Below are 18,361 nucleotides of genomic sequence, written 5' to 3'. Positions count from 1 at the left end.
CCACAGCTTTTGGCATGTGAGGAAGAAAATCCTACAAGAAATTCTTCCCCTCCATGGCTGTACAAATCCAACAATGACGCATTGAAGAACAAAGCATGCAATGCTATCAGTCGTGCCCTCAATGCTCCTAAGGCTCTGGACGCAAGGCTCTGCGCCTCCTGCTCTGCAGATCAGATACAGAGCCAAAGTTGGCCATCTTGCCGAGGAGTTTCATGGAGGGAAGGAAGGTGGGAGCACCAGCAAAGGACACATACCTGGCAGCCCCAGTCTCCTTCCTTCCATGCCTGCAGACAACCCCTTCCCCCCGTTCTTGAAGTCAGTTCCCTGACTTCAGTAAGACAGCTGGCCTGGTTTTTCCTGCCACAGCAATAAGGGACAGGGGAGCAAAGGTGAAGCTCTGTCTGCAGGCCCAGGGTGGGAATCCAGAATTTCCTATGGCCCTGACTGGGGCCATAGGGGGGCCATAGGATCATTCTCCAACATTCTGTTGCTCTTTCATGCCACACAAAATAGCTGGCTGAGACAGTCATGTCCTTTGACTTATTGAGCAGGCAGCTCTGCTAACATCCTCCTCTGCCTCTTTAGGACACTTCCGTTCACACTTTGGAGAGCCAGTGGGGTGTAGTGGTTAAGAGCACGGCACTGGGACTCGGGCAGCCTGAGTTCCAGTCCTCAGTTGGCTATGCAGCCAACTGGGTGACTTTGGGCTGGTTGCAGGCTCTCAGCTGGATCCACCTCACAGGGTTGTTGCTGGGGGGCTAAGAATGAGAACAGCAGGAGGAGAATGGTATAAGCTGCTCTGAGTTTGTTGTAAGAAAAAAAGCAGGATACAAATCTAATTAATAAATAAATGGGAGGAGTAATAAGCATCCCAGAAGGGAGGCCAGCTTGTGAAGAGAAAGAAATGGCTGCTCCCAAGATTGTATTTAAAAATAATAATAATAAAGATTGGTCTGTGTACTTTCACATTTTTATTGCTGTATTTCTCAAAAGTTTTAATATAGGAAGAAGAGGTGCTAAAATACCACTCGAAAGTATTCACTGAACGCTCTGGAGCCTCCTCAGTGTCCAGACCTTCTGCAAAAGCACTCAGAAAGCACTCCACTTCCTGCGGAGAGGAGAGACACACGTCTCACCCTGCTTCCTCTTAAGTGTTAGACTGGCAGACGTTGGACTTCAGAAAGTGCTGTGAGACTGAGGAGGTCAGGAAATAGTTATTTCTTAGGCACTTATGGCTACAGTCAGTCTAGAGGACTCCAAGGATTTATGTGCTTTACAAAACAAGCTGTCCAACCACTGACTTTGTCTAGCTCTCAAAACATATTTACTCTTGAACTAATAGCTTGAGAAAGCCAGTCCCTAATCCACTGAAAAGCCACCATGCTCAAATTACCTGTTTTTACTTTAGGGTTTTTCACCCTAAAAGGGAGGCTTCTAACTAGCCATAAAGGTTATTTAAAGCCATCTTTCATTCTTTTACTTGTGTATATAAACTGAGGCCTGGTTCAGGTAAGACAAGCATCATCCACTTGATGGCTGTAACACCAAGGGCTGGTTCATAGAATTTTGGGGTAAGAATTCCAGTCCTGTTGCAAAGGAGCACGGGCATGTTCTCTTCCCCACCATTTTCACCAGCTAATCCAGGGGTGTCCAACCTCTTTCAGCCCCTGATCCGAATCCAATTGGGTCCAGGGGTGGGCAGGGCCCAAAGCAAAAGTGGTCTGGCCCAAAGCAAATGGTTTAGGACCCCAAATACTCCCCAAACCACTATATTTTGACTTAGCTGGCATTTAGAATGGAAACATGGCAGAAGACAGGAATCCAGCCAGTGATTGGTAGCAAGGGGAAATCGGAGGACCCAATTGGGACCGCTGGCATGCCATTTTTGACTCCAGAAGCAGAGGGGTTCAACACCTCCGATCTATCTATTATGAGGCATGCTCTACAGAAACACTTTTATCCATAAGATGGAACTGTAGGATTTTCTTTTTCCTCCTGCCCCTGCTAAGAAGAAGATAGACGCTCATGCAAATCTGTGTTGTGCGTTGGGATTTACTTGGAGCAACCAATTCGTATGTTCTACTCTAGTTTTATTCAGGCATTATTTTAAATTGTTTCTCCAAAGTGCTGGAGGGGACAGGGCTTCGCTGAGTAGCTTTACTGCCAAAATCATGTGTGCTGGACAATCCCATCTCGTATCTGCTGGGGTACCACTTAGGACATACAGCTGCATCTGTGGAGATTTGCATGCATGCTGCTCTCCCGCTTAAACTGATGATTTCTGATGTGTCCTTTTGGCATTTCAGTACTTTGCATTTTCATGTTAGACTGTAAGTTGCTACCAACCCCTGAGCATTAGGAGGGAAAGTGTGATGCAAATAAACAAACCAACATGGCTTGCCTATGGGAATCACTGACACAACAGCAAAGATCTTTCACTATGCGCCTTTTCCAGGCCCATGGTACGTTTCCAGGCCTGAACTAATATGAATCTGACACTGGTATGGAATTCTACACAAGAGTAGAAGATTTCACAAGGCAAAGTGGACATGCAATGGCCCTGGACAGTTTGCAGGAGGATTAACTGAGGACCAGCATATTTAGAGAATGGAAGGCATCACGTGGAAAGATGGATTGAGCTGTTTTATGTGAGGGAACAGAAGCAAAACTTCATAGCAAGCCTCATTCAGGGTTGCCGCTTAGTACAGTTGGCTTATCCCCATCATCTGAGCTTAGGAGCCTACCAATGGCAACAAATGTCTTCAGGAGAGCATAGGTAGGCTGCTGAACATCTGATGCAGGTGTAGATGATACACCTGGAAGACCCTGGGACACAAGGCCAGAATCCAAGGCATATAATGAAAGAGTTCTTGAGTCCATAAGCTGCAAGAGAGGGTGCTATCGTTTATAACAGGTATTATAGTCTCCAATATTTACCCAAGGGGCAAAAAAATCTTCAAGCTAAAGGAAGAGAAGAATCATATTACATAAGCTACAGCAAGCAGGCAGCCCAAATACAAGCTGGTGCCATGTGTCGTCAATTATTTTTAATATTAAGTTTATTTTCCTATTGTCCAGAATACATATTTTCATACAAATATAACTTTTCCCCAAATTTATTTCAAAGTCCATGTATAACGTATGTATTAGGCCATCTCAAAAGCCAACACAAGAGTGTACAAGCTTTCATGATCTCTGGATCTCTTCAAGGGAGATGGGATGGAATAGGAGGGAAGGGAACAGGCTAACAATGTTGAAATCATGATATACATAATCATCCATATACTGAAGATGATACAGTGGGGAAGAGCTCAGAGATATTCAAATTGGGCTCTACCTGGGGATGGGAAGGTTTCAGGGTTCAGTTCCCCCTCAGGTGGCAGGCAATTGTTGCTCCTCCAGTTTTAAAAACACCTCATTTAACGTTATCATCAAACTTTTTCCATAATACTCTTTTCCATTTATTATCAGCAAAGCTTTCAATGACGTACCATCAAAAGGCAAGCTATGGATGGATGGCAGCCCTTCTCCAGTGCTAGAGAACAAGGGATTTTGACTTTGCCTTCATTAAAGTTATAAACAGTTTTGCATCCTTGGAAACCTGTGCTCAGAGAAAGTTCAGAACACTGCCAGTTTCAGAATGCTGTTTCATCAAAGTTAAATATAGACCTTTGTGACCACTTTGTCTTTTCCCTTATGTTTACAGCCAGAGTGCGGAATGCGTTTTTCACTACAGGAATGGAAAGTACAATTTAAGAGATTTCCTGTTATTTTGCAGATTTTTAAACCACGAGAACGTACCTCCCACCCCCCAAATCACAGCAAGAAAGTACCAAAATCCATTTCAGACTTTCTTCTTGGCTCTAAAGGGTAAGCACTGTGACATTTTCATCAAACCTTTCAGTGAAAAAAGTCCTTCTACTTTTCTGTAAATGTGTGCGGCTTCATTCAGACCAGGACCTTAGTGCTCCGAGAGAGAAGGATTTAAGTGTTCCCGACACTTTTTACATTTTTTGAGATGGGGATGGAGGGGGTGTGCATGGAGGGTGGGGGGAGAGAGAGAGAGTTGATGCAATACGATACTTTACACCAGATTAGCCGCCACAGTTGGCACCAACTGACACTTCTGAGAGCACAAGAGTGATACGTGAACTCTTTCTGAGAGGTTTTGGAGAAACCGCTTCAAATTTGCACTGAAAATACTAGGGTTCCAGCAGAACTTTACCCTACATTTCAGGGTAAGAGTCTTACATTTCAAAGGACAGTCTTGCGTTTGAAAAGATGAGCTGCCCAGGTCTGGTTTAAAGATAAAGAACTATAAGAAGGGAGAGAAAGGCCCTTGATGTATGTCAATCATGCCTTCCCCAGTATGGTATTTTTATTTAAATTACAGAGTTGTTTCTAAAAATGCACTGATACGTATAAAAATGTATGTGCAAATTTTATGCAAATTTTGGCTGTTGCTGTTCCTCTGTTTTCACCACCCTAAAGTTAGGTACCATTACAAAGGTTTTATTCAGATTGTCACTGTCTTTTAAAAGCATGGATAGAAAACTTGTCCACATCTTTGCCAGAGAGAAACACACACACACACACACACATGTACACACACAATTATAGCAAAATCAAAGCCTATGGCACCACAACAACAGCAACAAAAATATATGCAAGGGAGAAAAATCACATACACGCATGTAAAAGCAAACTTGATTTGCTTTCAAGCAGCCCGAGGGACTTACGTCTTAACTGCCTGTCTTTCCCATATGTGGCATCCTAAATTTCCATGAACAAAACAAAAACTGTGTGGAAGAAGCATAATTAAGAATATTTGCATGCTCACGTAAGAGCCACAAACAGTATTGTTCTGAGGGAATCAGCAGTAACATGTCATCTGAAAATTAGAAGTATGAGGCCTAGAAAAAAAAGAAGGAATATTGGAAGTAGAGCTGGGTAAATGCATACTCAAATACCTTGTAAGGCCTTCTGCCTTATTACTATATAATAGGCCTATCCAAAGAATGTCAGGAGAGGCCTGGCACAATATCCCACAGAATTATACCCTCTTTCTTCTAGGGGAGAGAAATGTTTGCTTTCCTCAAAGTGCCAGGCAGAAGTGAGGCGCAACGGGGCATTTTGTGGGATTTCTCTGCAGTGCCAGATGACTCTGGCGTGTGTATTGCTGCTGAAACATTTGGTCAGAGTTTTCTAGATGGCTTGAAAGGTGCAGGGCCAGCAGAACTGCCAGTGGTGCCACCACCAATGAGGACAAGATGTGTAATAGTATCGAAGGCCAGTCAAGTTACTTTGCCAAGGCCACTCAAGTCCTGCAGCCGCCTCTCTACTCCTGCAGTAACTGTGTTAACAATCTGCTGCTCTTTCATGACACACAAAGCTGTATATGTAGGTAACACCTTTGCAAATCCTAAGTGAAACTTTCCTCTGCATTTCTTCAGAGCATTGTAAATAAGGGCATAAGAGCACTTTGAGATGAGATGAGATGATGAGATGAGGTGAGGGCCTTATGTTTGGTTGTATTCTGTTTCTAACTACAGCCAACCAGGTGCCTCTGAGAAGACCACAGGCAGAGCGTAAAGGTGAAATCCCTTTCCTGTAATTTCCGCCTGTCAGCTGACATTTTAGCAGCCCAGTGTCTCCGAACCTGGAAGTTGCATTAGCCATACATCTAGTCACCATTGATTCAATGGCCGTAGAAACCCTGCAAGGAGTCTACCTACCTTCAAACTACCTTGAAGTTTTGCTTCACACTTTGGAAATTTCTCCATCTCTGGTCTGCCCACTGTTGCTCAACAGGACCACTCTGTGAGGCCCTGCTCTTCACCCTTAAGTTTCAGGATTGCTCCATCAATCCCAGGTAGGGTTGCTTCTTGCTGGGCTGCTCCTGGGATCATCCAGTGAAGCTGAATGACAGACAAGGGACAGACAAGGAAATACTCACCTGCACAGTGCATGAACTATGGGCTACATTGCCACAAAACAGTGGCCACCAACTTAGATGGCTTCTATGGGGGATTCGACAAACTCAATTAGACAATGGGACCTGGATACCTAAAGGAGCCTTCTTCCGTATTTGCCTTCCTGCCCCCTGAGATCGGCAGCAGAAGCCCTCCTCCGGGAACCCTCTGTGAAAGACATCAGGAGGCAAAGTACCCGGAGGAGGGCTTTCTCTGCCGTGGCGCCCCGCCTATGGAATGCGCTCCCCAGAGAGGTCCGCCTGGCGCCGTCGTTATTTGTTTTTCGGCGCCAGGCTAAGACCTTTTTATTTCAACAATATTTTAATAACTTTTAACATCAGCTTATAGGTTTTAATCTGCAGCCAGGGTAGATCTGGATTTTATTTGTATTATGTTTTATTTTATTTTATGTAAGCCATCCCGAGGCTATGCGATGGCATACAACTACTCTAAATAAATAAGTAAGTAAGTAAATAGACAAACAGCTATGTTTCTTAGTCAAGGTGGCCATATGTTGCCTCCGAGAATGAATGTGCCTCTTGCACATACCAGTCGCAGAGGATCAACAGGGGGAAAGAGGCCAGTGCCCTCCTGTCCTGCTCTGGGGCTCGCAGTAGGCAGATGCTAGGCTAGTAGTCTTTTTCACCAATCCAGCAGGACTTCTCTTAAGTTCTTATGATCATGTGAGCAATGCTTGAGGCAGCAAGATCTAAAAAAGGTTAGATCTTGTGCATAGAATTAGGTCAGGGTTAGATCATGTGCTACTGCTGGACTAGGATGGGGATGACGGGGGTTGTTATCCAGTGCATCTGGAGGCCACCAGTCTGGGGAAGGCTGGTGCATGCACTAACGGTGCTGTGCAATAAAGGTCAATTGGGATCACAGCCTTCTGAGGAGGTAGGACTGTTGAAATCAGCCTATACTTAAGCAATGTTTTGCCCAGCCCTAATGTCGAGAATTCTCGGTGGAGTGTCTTTGAAGTTGTGCAAGTGGGCAAGTATGCAGTTAATGTGACCCAGAAGTGTCTGAGAGGCAGCACGTCCTGCCCGAAAGTCCCACTTATGGGGGAGTGCAAGCTGGTTGCTTCCAAGATGATCACAGACAATATAATACATTTTGTCCTAAATGTGATGACATGGAGTACAGAAAGCTGGCTAGTACTGCCTTATGTGGTCTTCTGTCATGAGATCCAAATTGACAGAACTGTTCAACAATAATAATTAAGAACAGGAGAGACAGCTACTGAAGTAACACTCTGAGAAATGAGAAAAAGATGGCCCTTAACGAAGATGAATTCCATTGACAAGCATCACTGTCCATGGAAATGGTACTTCTGAAACAGCACCACGGAAGCGATCTCCATTAATGCTATGGCCTTCTTTGTGTCACTGGGGCTTTCAACAAAGAACTTTCCTGCTGAACTTCTGCCTGGTACATGTGACCTCTCAGAATCATCAAATAAGCAGAATTCAATTTATAGCCATTAAAGATGTTGGAGAAATTTGGAACAGATTCTATGAATTTGACTTATGGCTTCTGCAGTGCACTGCCATCTTTCAAGTTGCCCAAATTTAAGTTCAGACCTACAGAGCAGTTTTAAAAAAAAAAAAAATCTAGAATTGTATGCAAACATAGTGGAATGAAATTATGGAAGTTACTGGAAAATGCATGAATTTGCACAAACTATACACCCTTTTTAAGCACAACATGTTATACATCTCTGCTCTCTCTGATTGTAGCACACTTTTGGGGATATGCTGCTCATTGACTGTACACTGAACTAAGATAAATACTCACAATATTTCATGCCAGCAAAAGTTAGATAAATTGTGAGGACCTTTTTGAGCACTTTTTGAAGGGACGATTTTGTCAATGAGAGGACAATGGAACAAAAACCACCTAATGATTTACAAAACACAGATGGTACAGATTATATGAAATCCCCTTAGAAGTCATCGGCAAAGGTACTAGATGATCAAAAGTAGGGCTGGAGCAATCGGTCTATTTTTGATTGTCAGTTTCAGCTTCACATATGTTCATATGCCTGTTCCTTCCTAATTTTACATCAATCTATAAATTAAAACAAATCACAAAAACATTTTAATGTATTTTCCCCACAAATTAAACACTGTGGTCTAAATATTAATGTGAAATACACATTTGTATTCACACAGCAGCCTGGAGATGTACACTGAAGTGCACACAGCTTTTATTCCCATCAGGTATGTGTGCCATGTAAGAATGCTCTATGCATTTCACTACGAGTATGTAAGGCTCCACACAGAGAGAGCTCTCGACATGTAGAGGTCAAGAATGTGACCAGAGAGCACAAACCCAGTTCCGATCCTCCAGGCACACACTGCACTTAGGATATAATCATCTGCATGTTTCATCATGAAAAACAGAAAAGCCTAGGAATTCTGTTCTGTCCAAACATGCACACGATGGTGGCCTTACTGAAAGATTGCTCAGGGCCTGTGACTTGCCTAGGATTTGTTTTGTTTTGATGTTTTAGGGTCGAACAATTCAATTCAGGAATGTATAAGCAATGCATGTAACTGTTCTGTTTATTGAAGTTCTTGCAATAGTATGGTCTTCATTTTTCTGTGGAAGATATAGAAAAGTGGTAACAACTTGGGTAACCTATCACAAAAGATCACCTAACAAAGCTGCTTGTCTGTTTTCCATTACTTTGCATCAACAAGTGGTCATTAAAACCCAGCTTGGGCAGGCAATTCTTGTAAGACAACATGGATGGAATTCACACTCCTACAGTCTCCAAAGGGCCCCCAGCCTCATCATTCTGGTCTGTAGCCTTTGGCTGCCCAGATGCCCAGGTCACCCAATGGCAGCTAGGAAGGCTGTGTGAACTCTTTTTGCCAAGCAGACAGTGATGAACATTTGAAGAAGAAGAAGAAACAGAAAGAAAAAGGGAAAAGAAAACATGTGGATGGCCAAGAAAAACCATGGCCTCGCTGGCTAGGGCTGATGGGAATTGCACTCCAACAATATCTAGAGAGTTACATTTCTCACCCCTGGTCTAAGGGAATACATTTGTTTTTGAACACTGGAGGAAGGGAAGATTCCCCCCATCTCTTTTGGGCTGTTTTATGTCACCCTCTGGTTATGTCATACAGCAGTCATGCACATTCCCAGACTGGGTGCCTTCGAGGAGTTTTGCACTTCAGCTCCCATCAGCCTCTTGTTTTAGCACACGGACCCTGCCTTGCAAGGGTTGCGGTAGATCCTTTGTCGGGCCTCGGGCTGCCTTTTGAGCAAGTACAGGATTCCCATGGATTTCCACGTCTCTGATTCAGGCCAGGTTCTTCCTTACATCAGGAAGCTTTCATTGGCAGGAAGTTCTGCTCAAGCAGTATTGACTCTGCAGTGGGCTACGTTTCTTACAACAGACTTCTGCTGGAGCCAAGAACATGGGGAAATATTACCCAACCCAAATCAGGAGCAGGACTATGGAAGCAAGTTGTTTTTTGTTGTTAGTTGCAAAGTCGTATCCAACCCATCGCGACCCCATGGACAACATTCTCCAGGCCTTCCTGTCCTCCACCATCCCCGGAGTCCACTCAAGCTCACACCGACTGCCCCAGTGACTCTCCAGTGAGTTCTTCTTTCTCATTAGGTGGCCAAAGTATTTCAGTTTTTAGCAGTGGTTTTTAGCAGTGGGCAAACCCAGCAAACTTGATTCTATTCAAGATTTCTTTTTCCTTTCCCTTTTTCCTGCTGCTAAATTCATTCATTCCCATTTCCTAATTGGATGGTGAATGATTCTTTTTTTGGTCCTCAAGAAGATTTTTTAATGTTTTTTTTTCCCCATATGCCTTGCATACTTGTGTGCCTTGTATACTCAATCAAGTATACTCATTTGGGCATGCACTGTTTCAAATGTGCACATTTTTCTTTGCATTTCACAGTTGATTTTTCCATGTGGGGGAATTTTTGTATGCACTGTTTCTATTTTAAAACAAAAAGAAATGCAGTATACAAAACCATATTAATTTGAAATTATATAAATGTGCACAATGTGTGTTTCAATATGAACTTATTACATTCACACTTCCAAACACTAAAGAAGAGCAGAGACACAGAGGACAATCCGATGCATATGTTGGCTAGAGAATACTTGGAATTGTAGGACCTGTTTTTAATACACATGCAAAGGTTGTTAACCCTTAGTTAACAAAATTGGCACTTTTCTGAAGTTTGCGATGCAGTCTGCAACAACAACTGTGTAACAATGCATAACAAATGTGCACAAAACTTAGTACATTTGAAACACCACAAACAAAAAAGTGTACATTTGGAAAATGCATCCAGAGATGCTTTAAAGTTTCACTGAAGAGATCTGTGTCTTTCACTCTGGCAGGATACTGATGGTACGTATCTTCAGGGCCGTTTTGGGGTGGGTTTTCCATAGACGGGGATAATAATAATATCACAAGTTATTTTTAAATTGCTTTGGGTCTTAATTTGTGATGTGATACATGAATGTACCGAGGGCACAATCACCCCCTCCCTTGACATAGATCAGCCTCCAAACTTGGACCATACTGGTGGCAGGCCTGCTCTCGCCCCTCGAGCCCTGCGTTTCATCCAAGCAGCCCTCTAGATGAAGGAGAAGGGGAGGCAAGGAGGCTGGAGAACCTTCTGCTGGCCCCAGACTTTTCCCTTCCCCACCCCTGGCAACCCTTTGCTTCCTCTTCAGGGCCCATTTGCCACCTCAGAGCAGCAGCTGGCAGAATTCGTTTTGCACCAGCTGTGAATGGGGAGGGGCAGTAGCTCAATAGCCTTCTGCCACAGGACCACCAAACAATCCTATGTCCCCTTCAAATTATGTCAGGATGCCAGGGAATTGCACCCTAAACCAATTAATCAGACAAACTTCCTAGTGATGTTGAGCTAAAGTACAAAGGGTATTTCCCTTCTGGACAACCGTGTATCCACGACTGCTGCTTGCTGGTGTCTGGAATTTCACATAATCCGTCTCCCATGTCTTCTCTTCCAGAGATGGGAAACATGTGCCCCTCTGCATGTCCCATCAGCCCCTGCTAGTATGGCCAATGGTCAAGGCTAATGGGAGCTGTAATCCAACAACATTAAGAGAGGTATTACTGCCACTCTGTACGACTCTGGTGCACTCGCAACTGGAGTATTGTGTTCAGTTATGGGCCCCTCATTACAGGAAGGATATAGCCAGGTTAGAGTCAGTGCAGTGTAGGGCCACAAGGATGGTGGCCGGATTGCAGGGAAAGCTGCATGAGGCGAGACTGAGGGAGCTGGGTCTTTTCAGCCTGGAGAAGAAGAGACTCTGAGGGGATCTGTTAGCAACATATAGGTGCATGAGAGGGTGTCACACAGAGGTGGGTAAAGATGTGTTTTCCCCTGCAGAGGAGGGCAGGACGCACTCCAATGGAGCAAAGCTCAGGGAACCAAGGTTCAAATTGGATGCCAGGAAATCCTCCCTGACAGTTAAGACCCCAAGGGTTTGGAATGGGCTTCCAGGGGAGGGGTTTGAAGTCCCGTCAGTGAGAGATAGGCTAGACATGCACATGGTGGGCATGACATGAGCACAGCCAGCTGGAGCTGGGGGTCAGACTAGATGACCCGGGAGGCCCCTTCTGACTCACTCTGTTTCTATGTTTCTATGTCCTAACATTTGGAGTTGTAGCCCAACAACACTGCCCCCATCCCTCTTTAACGTCATGGCACTCCGGTTCCAGGGACACCAACCAGTCTGAGTCCTGTGGGACCGCTGCTCCTTTGCTGTGACAGACGGGAACTTTTCTAGCATGCGGCAGCTCTCTGCATTTAGCATCCCACAACAATGGCTTGGCTCCCTGCCGCCACACAGCTTCGAGCAGCTGTGCTGTGCCCTTAACCCTTCTCTTCTTCCTTCCTCAGTATATCCTCAACATCTGTACTTTGTAGCTCGCTGGATTGTTTTTATTTAGCTATTTGTTAGACATAAAGCCTGTCCCATCCTGAAAGCAACAAAAGCACCCACAGAACACAGTTCAAAACAAAGCGGCACAAGATCTCATCCAGCTCCATAAAACTGGCTTCCCGTCTGGGTCAGTGGGTCTACAACCACCAATATTCCCCAGGCAATAATGGGATGATAGGAGTTGTAGTCCCAAATGTCTGGAGGGCACCAGAGTGGGGAAGGTTGCCCATGGCAGATGTGAATAAAGGGTACAATCTGATGCATGTTTGGACAGGAGGAAAAAAGTCCTACGGTTCTCATACCTGGTTGGGGCGTCCCGGGGGCTGTAGGACTCTTTTCTGTCTAAATATGCACAAGATCACATCCTCAATCTATCTTTGCATGCAATATGCAAGCTTTTAAAATGCAGGCAATATTAGCAATCTCTCCCTATATATGTGTATGTACGTAGAGAGAAAGAGAGAATATTATCAGAAATGCAGCTGGTGGAGAGAGGGAATTTAACCATTTTCCCTCTTCCTTTGTGGTGGACCCTTAGAAAAACCCCTCCTCTAATAGCCCCTTTGGAATAACATTTTCCTTGAGTCCATGACTAGGGAGGAAAGGATTAAATCCCTCTTCCAAATTATGGCTCCAAGCATTATTGGCTTCTGCCACCCCAGCCCCCAAGCTGATGCTACCTACAATTTTAAAAACCTGGACCATAAATGCAGGAAAATATTTTATACTGGAACTAGAACATCGGTCCTTTTGACCCAGTATTGCCAATGGTGGCTGAGAGCAGTTCACAGAATTGCAGCATTGCAGGTCTCTTTCCCAGTCCTACCTGTGAAGCCCAGGATTGAACTTCGGGCCAGCAGGTGCTCTGTCACTGAGCCATGGCCTCAGCCCCCACACCAGCCTTTCCCCTGATCAACATTGTCCCCTGCTCCTGTTCCTCTGCATCTACGACCACGTCTAGCTTAGCTCTGAGGACCATCCCAAACAAGAGAAAACTTGCAAGGATGTGAAAGGCGTCAAAGCATGTGCTTCGGTAAGGCTTAAGCACCAGTCAGCATGTGTTCCCTGATAAGCCAGAAGGGAGGTCCATTCCTGGATTCCAGCCTGGCTTATTAAGAAAGAAGCAAGCCAGATTTCCTGGTTTGCTCTTCCCTGGGTTGTTCAACCTCAGCTGCTCACTGCAGGAGCAATCAGTCACTTGGGTGGCTGTCACATGGGAATCAGACTTTTGACTATCAGGCAGTCAATAAATCTTAAAAATAAGTAAGTAAAATGAACTGAAAGGGGGAAACACTGTTGTTGTTTTTTATGATACAGTAATATTGTCAACACAGATAAGTCATTTTTTCTGCCTTAAGCAGACAGATTTGTGTCTTTTCCAAAGGCCCATTAGATTCTTGTGTGTTAGGCTATTATGTTTTCAGAGATGGTTAGGTATTCCTGAAAAATCATCCCATTTGGAAACAGAGGCGTGGCTTATACAAGGTGAGACTTTCTCCCTTACAGTGACTCGGGGTAGGCAGTGGTGTAGTGGAACCAGGGCTTATGAGGACTCAATGGCCCCATGGTGACTCAATGGCCTGATAGACCCCTTCCAACTCTATTATTATTCTATTCTTTTCTGTCCTGTCCTATTCTATATCAAGCATTTGCAGATGGTGCCATGTCACAAAGAACACCACACACTTGTGTGTTCATGAAAACAGCAAAATCAGGTAGAAGGCAAAGGTAAGCATCTTTTGTATCATTCAAACATTCAGCCCCTGGAATCGGCACAGTTCCACTGGATTACTTCATTCTGTTCAACGCACAGACTGGGCCTGTTTGCATGGCATTTCAGGGTACCTGTGCCAAGCAGACACCAGTTGCCTTCCACACCCACCTTTACTCCAAGCAGGCCACTGGTTTTAGAAGGTGCTCTGGAGTAAATTGGTTATTGATCAACCCTCTGGTTCTCACTGGGATGTTGGGAGGTGGGAGGAGGAGGAAAGCTATAAAACCCAAAGCAGGAAGTGACTTGCCATCTTTCACATATGATATTAATTTGGAATATTAACATCTTTAAGAAAGTGGGGAGAGGAGAAGGTTAACACTTTGCAGATGAGAGTGCTCTATCTAAATCTGCTATCTGTCAGAGTTTCCTGTGCTTGGAGCAATTCTTCAGACATTTAATGCACACAACTTTGTTTTCAATTGAGCTGCATGGCTTTGAGTCAAAGACATTTTTAATGCCAAGAATGATACATTTCCAAGATGACAACGGGGAGTTCCACCCCTTGCCCCCACCCCCAAAGACACAATTAGCAGTATCTGCTAAAATCTGTTTTGTAAAATGTTTTGCAAGTGTTTGGGTTCTTGTTTTTCTGACAGGCTCTTGCTTTTCAGAGAGCCATAAAAGAGTTAAAAAGAGGTTTTGCTTTAGTAGCTTGGAGAGGCAATTCCTGGGAATGGATACAGAGTGCGATTCTGCCATCTACTGGGCTGTTGCCTCATTAGCCAGGACTGAACTTCAAGAGTTTTTAAGGAATCGAGCAGCATCTAATGACACACGCAGGGCTGTAGCAAACACTGCTGCTTCAGTGCATCTTCTTTGGCCCATCTAGTAAAACCAGCGAGTGACAGGCGGTCAGTTTCTACGGCATCTTCCCACTCCCAGCAAGAAGCACTGAATGAATGGCAGATTGCATGGGAAGATGCTAAGAGTGATGATAGGGATAGTGTGCTGTGCACATCTCTCGTTTGCTAGATAAATTGACTGGAGATGCTTGGGCAAAATTAGATGCTTGTGCTGGAGATGCTTGGGCTGCCATGAGTCACTCATCCCTTGTTATGTCCAGCTAACCCCTCAGAGATGTTCCTCCTTCCTTCCTTCCTTCCTTCCTTCCTTCCTTCCTTCCTTCCTTCCTTCCTTCTTTCTTCCCTCCCCCCCCTCCCTCCCTCCCTCCCTCCCTCCCTCCCTCCCGTCCTTCCTTCCTTCCTTCCTTCCTTCCTTCCTTCCTTCCTTCCTTCCTTCCTTCTTTCTTTCTTTCTTTCTTTCTTTCTTTCTTTCTTTCTTTCTTTCTTTCCGTCCTTCCTTTTGGAATTGCATTAACTATAGATGTTCACAGACCCATGATCAAGGTCAGGCATCCCAGGAGATGGGATGAATTCCTCACCTAAGCTGGCAGATCAGGCAGAGCAGCAAATGTTATCCTTCCCCCCATCAGGAGAACCAGCCACCACTGCTGAGGACAGACTCACTGGAGAAGCAGTCATAGCAACCTCTCTGCCAGGACACCAGAAGGTGCTGGCAGACAGCTCACATCACCCCCATGAGGGTGATAGGCACCATCTTTCATTTTCTTCTATATTTATTTATTTATTTAGGTTTTTATCCCACCCTGTTAGCCATCCTGTCTCATAATTCTGTTCAAATGATGGAAGTCATTTTGACATCTGCATTGTTACTTGCAAAGCAACAGATTTAAATTGCAGGGAAATCTGCAGCCTCAGTTTGAGGGGAGGGTGCATTTCTTCCTTTGGGGGGTGAGTGATATATCAGTGGCCGCCCCAGCTGGGCAGTGGGGATGTTGTTGACCACGTGGGACCCTCAGCTGAGGAACGGAAGGCAGAACCTCTGGGCTAGCCTCTTACCCACCACAGGCAAGCACCCCTGGTGGGCCTCGTGTCAAGCACTGGGATGGGAATGTGACTGGGACTCCTCACCAACATCCACATGGCTCCTGTGCACAGAGAGGCAAAGGACATTGGTTGCTCCAGGAACATGGCCAACTGCAGGCCAAGAGCCATCAAGACCACAGGGGGGTCCCTTGGAGGAAACTCTGAGCTGCTGCGAGGGGAATCACTCAATCAGTTTGCTTGTTCCGGGACAGGATGCATTGTGCTGACCTTCTGAGACATGACGTAGGATCAGTAATCATGAGAAGAAAGAAAAGCATGTCACTCCCAATTTGCATTTGTGACTTTATTTTGAAAAAAAATATATAATGCACTAGCAAACCAGAAAGAAGCATGACCCCTGCCAGAGGCATAACAATCCAAACCCTCCTTTGGCCTGGGTAACTCTCGTGGCTATGGGAGGGAAGGGGAAGAGGCATGGAATTATAGGAAACCCACAGCCTTAACCTACCATTTAGGCATCAGCAACACAGAACTTGTTTCAAATATGATTATTCCCAAAAGGTTGCAGGCTAGGCTTCTCCTGGCAGAGCTGCATTTTAGGAACTCATAAATGCTGGGGATGGAACACACAATTAGATCATCCAGACCAAATTAGCTTTAAGGTTGGTCTGTGCATATCCCAACCCAGCTTTGGCAGTGAATCTGGTCTCTTATAGAGGTCACAGCTGCCAAATGGAAAGAGAAAGAAAAACAAGGCACGGTGAAGGATTTCTAGATTAGCATAGGCTTGAAGGAAGACTTCTCTCCCCATCAAGGAAAGTCCTTTGGGCCACAGTTTCTGGGGCAAAGAATTAACTTCAATTGATCAATTGTTCCATCAATTGTTTGATTGTTCCATCAACCACTCAACCACATCTGAATTGCTTGTTTTTCTGAGGGCCTTCAGCAAAGTTAGGGTGCCCGTGTAAGAGTTACTGAAGTGTGGTGATCAGAGTGTTGGACTAGGACTCAGGAGAGCTGGGTTCTACTTTCCACTCATCCATGACTCTTACCAGGTGACTTTGGGCCAGTCACTGACTCTCAGCCTGCCCCACAGTGTTGTTGAGAGGATAAAATGAAGAGGAGGAGAATCATGGCTATTTCTTTGGGCTTCTTGGTGGAAAGATAAATGTAACAAATAAGTAAATAAGTTGGCCTTACTTCATAGAGGACAATCCTTTGTTTGGAGAGTGTAGGTACTCTGATAACAGAGTGTAGGACATGGAATGATCAAATCAAGTTGTGACAACCCAGATTCAGGCTGGACACCAGAAGCTTCCTCATGATCAGAGCAATACAACAGTGGAACCAGCTGCCTAGAGAGGTGGTGGGCTCTCCCACACTGGAGGCATTCAAAAAGAAACTGGACAGCCATCTGAGTGGGATGGTGTGACTTGGTGTCCTGCAACAGCAGGCGGGTTGGACCCAATGGCCTTCACGTCCCCTTCCAGTTCTACTATTCTATGAGAGCTGTCAGAAGAGAGTTCTCTCTTTGAAGGTGTTCTCTCTTTGAACGGCTTACAAGCCCAAGGATCAAAGAACTACAAGAAGGAAGGAATGCCAGGGCCTGCCATAGTTGGCACCTGGGCAGCTGATGACCAAGCAAGCACAAAGGTCACCTGGTCCTTGCCTTCTCCACAATGGTCAGATGTGTTGCATTGCTTTTTAACTTAAGTAATCATGCAAATGGCAAATCGGTATCCTCTTTTTTGTGACAGTGCCCAAGAGGTCACCTTGCACAGAATACATCAGGTTATCCTTTTTTGTGTGCTGAGATTTTCCCCTCAAAAAGCAATTGGAGGTCCCTAGACTTCATTCCCTTTGATTCCCCAAGACTGGATCCATGGGCACACTTCCATTAAGCCCAGTGTGCTGTGCTTCCATGAATGTACACAGCATCCAGTGACACGATCACTTCTCCTCAACATGGAGATGGATGTACAAGCAACACAAGCCAAGAAATATGTGATGGTGAGAGCACATTTTAATGCACTGTATTGCCCTCTAAGCAGCATTGCTGAGAAGACTGTTGGGCACTGGGACCGTGGGATGCGAGGAGAAAGGGTTCAGTTCTTTTCTCCTACACAGCAGCACTTTGCCCACGAGCTGCTCTTTGGCATGGGAAGGAAATTCCAGTGGATGCCATGCTTAGCAGCAGCTTTGGCATGTGAGGTCCATTTCCATGGGGGCACAGCACAGGAAGAACTGGTTTTTACACCCCTTTTTCCTTTTCCTTTGATCCCTACAAAAATGACCCAAGTTTATGACCACAAGAAATTAGGCCCTACTGGCATGCTAGGGTCAACAGTGCAGAGCAGCCGTCCATAGAGGTGGCTGAACTGAGTTTGTTGATATCCTCCAATGCTCTCCTCAGTTCATTTCACTTGATTCCTGTTCCCAAATGTGAGTCTCTCTCTCTCTCTCTCTCTCTCTCTCTCTCTCTCTCTCTCTCTCCTCACCCCATCTCCTTTTCTTAACAGAGAAAATGTTCCTTTCTGAATGGAAAAATTACACATTTTTAAGGGCACAACTCCAAATCCCCACTTTTTCCTATTGTGTGTCTAGTTTGAAAACTATTCATTTCAAAGTATTCATTTTCAAATCCATGGATGATGGCAACTCGGGGAAAAGGCAGTCATGTTCCTGTTTGTGAGTGGATCACATTCTGATGCTTGTCAAACTGAAGTGAAATTCCTCCACAGCCCTAGAATTACGTTCCTCTGAAGTTACAGTGGGAGTGCTTCTTGAAAAGGTAGGAGACAGTAACATA

The sequence above is a fragment of the Varanus komodoensis genome, unplaced genomic scaffold, assembly GCF_004798865.1.
Source record: "Varanus komodoensis strain SLA01 unplaced genomic scaffold, ASM479886v1 scaffold2, whole genome shotgun sequence".
NCBI classification, from domain to species: Eukaryota; Metazoa; Chordata; class Lepidosauria; order Squamata; family Varanidae; genus Varanus; species Varanus komodoensis.
The sequence above is the reverse complement of the archived record's forward strand: the minus strand, read 5'-3'. Positions refer to the sequence as shown.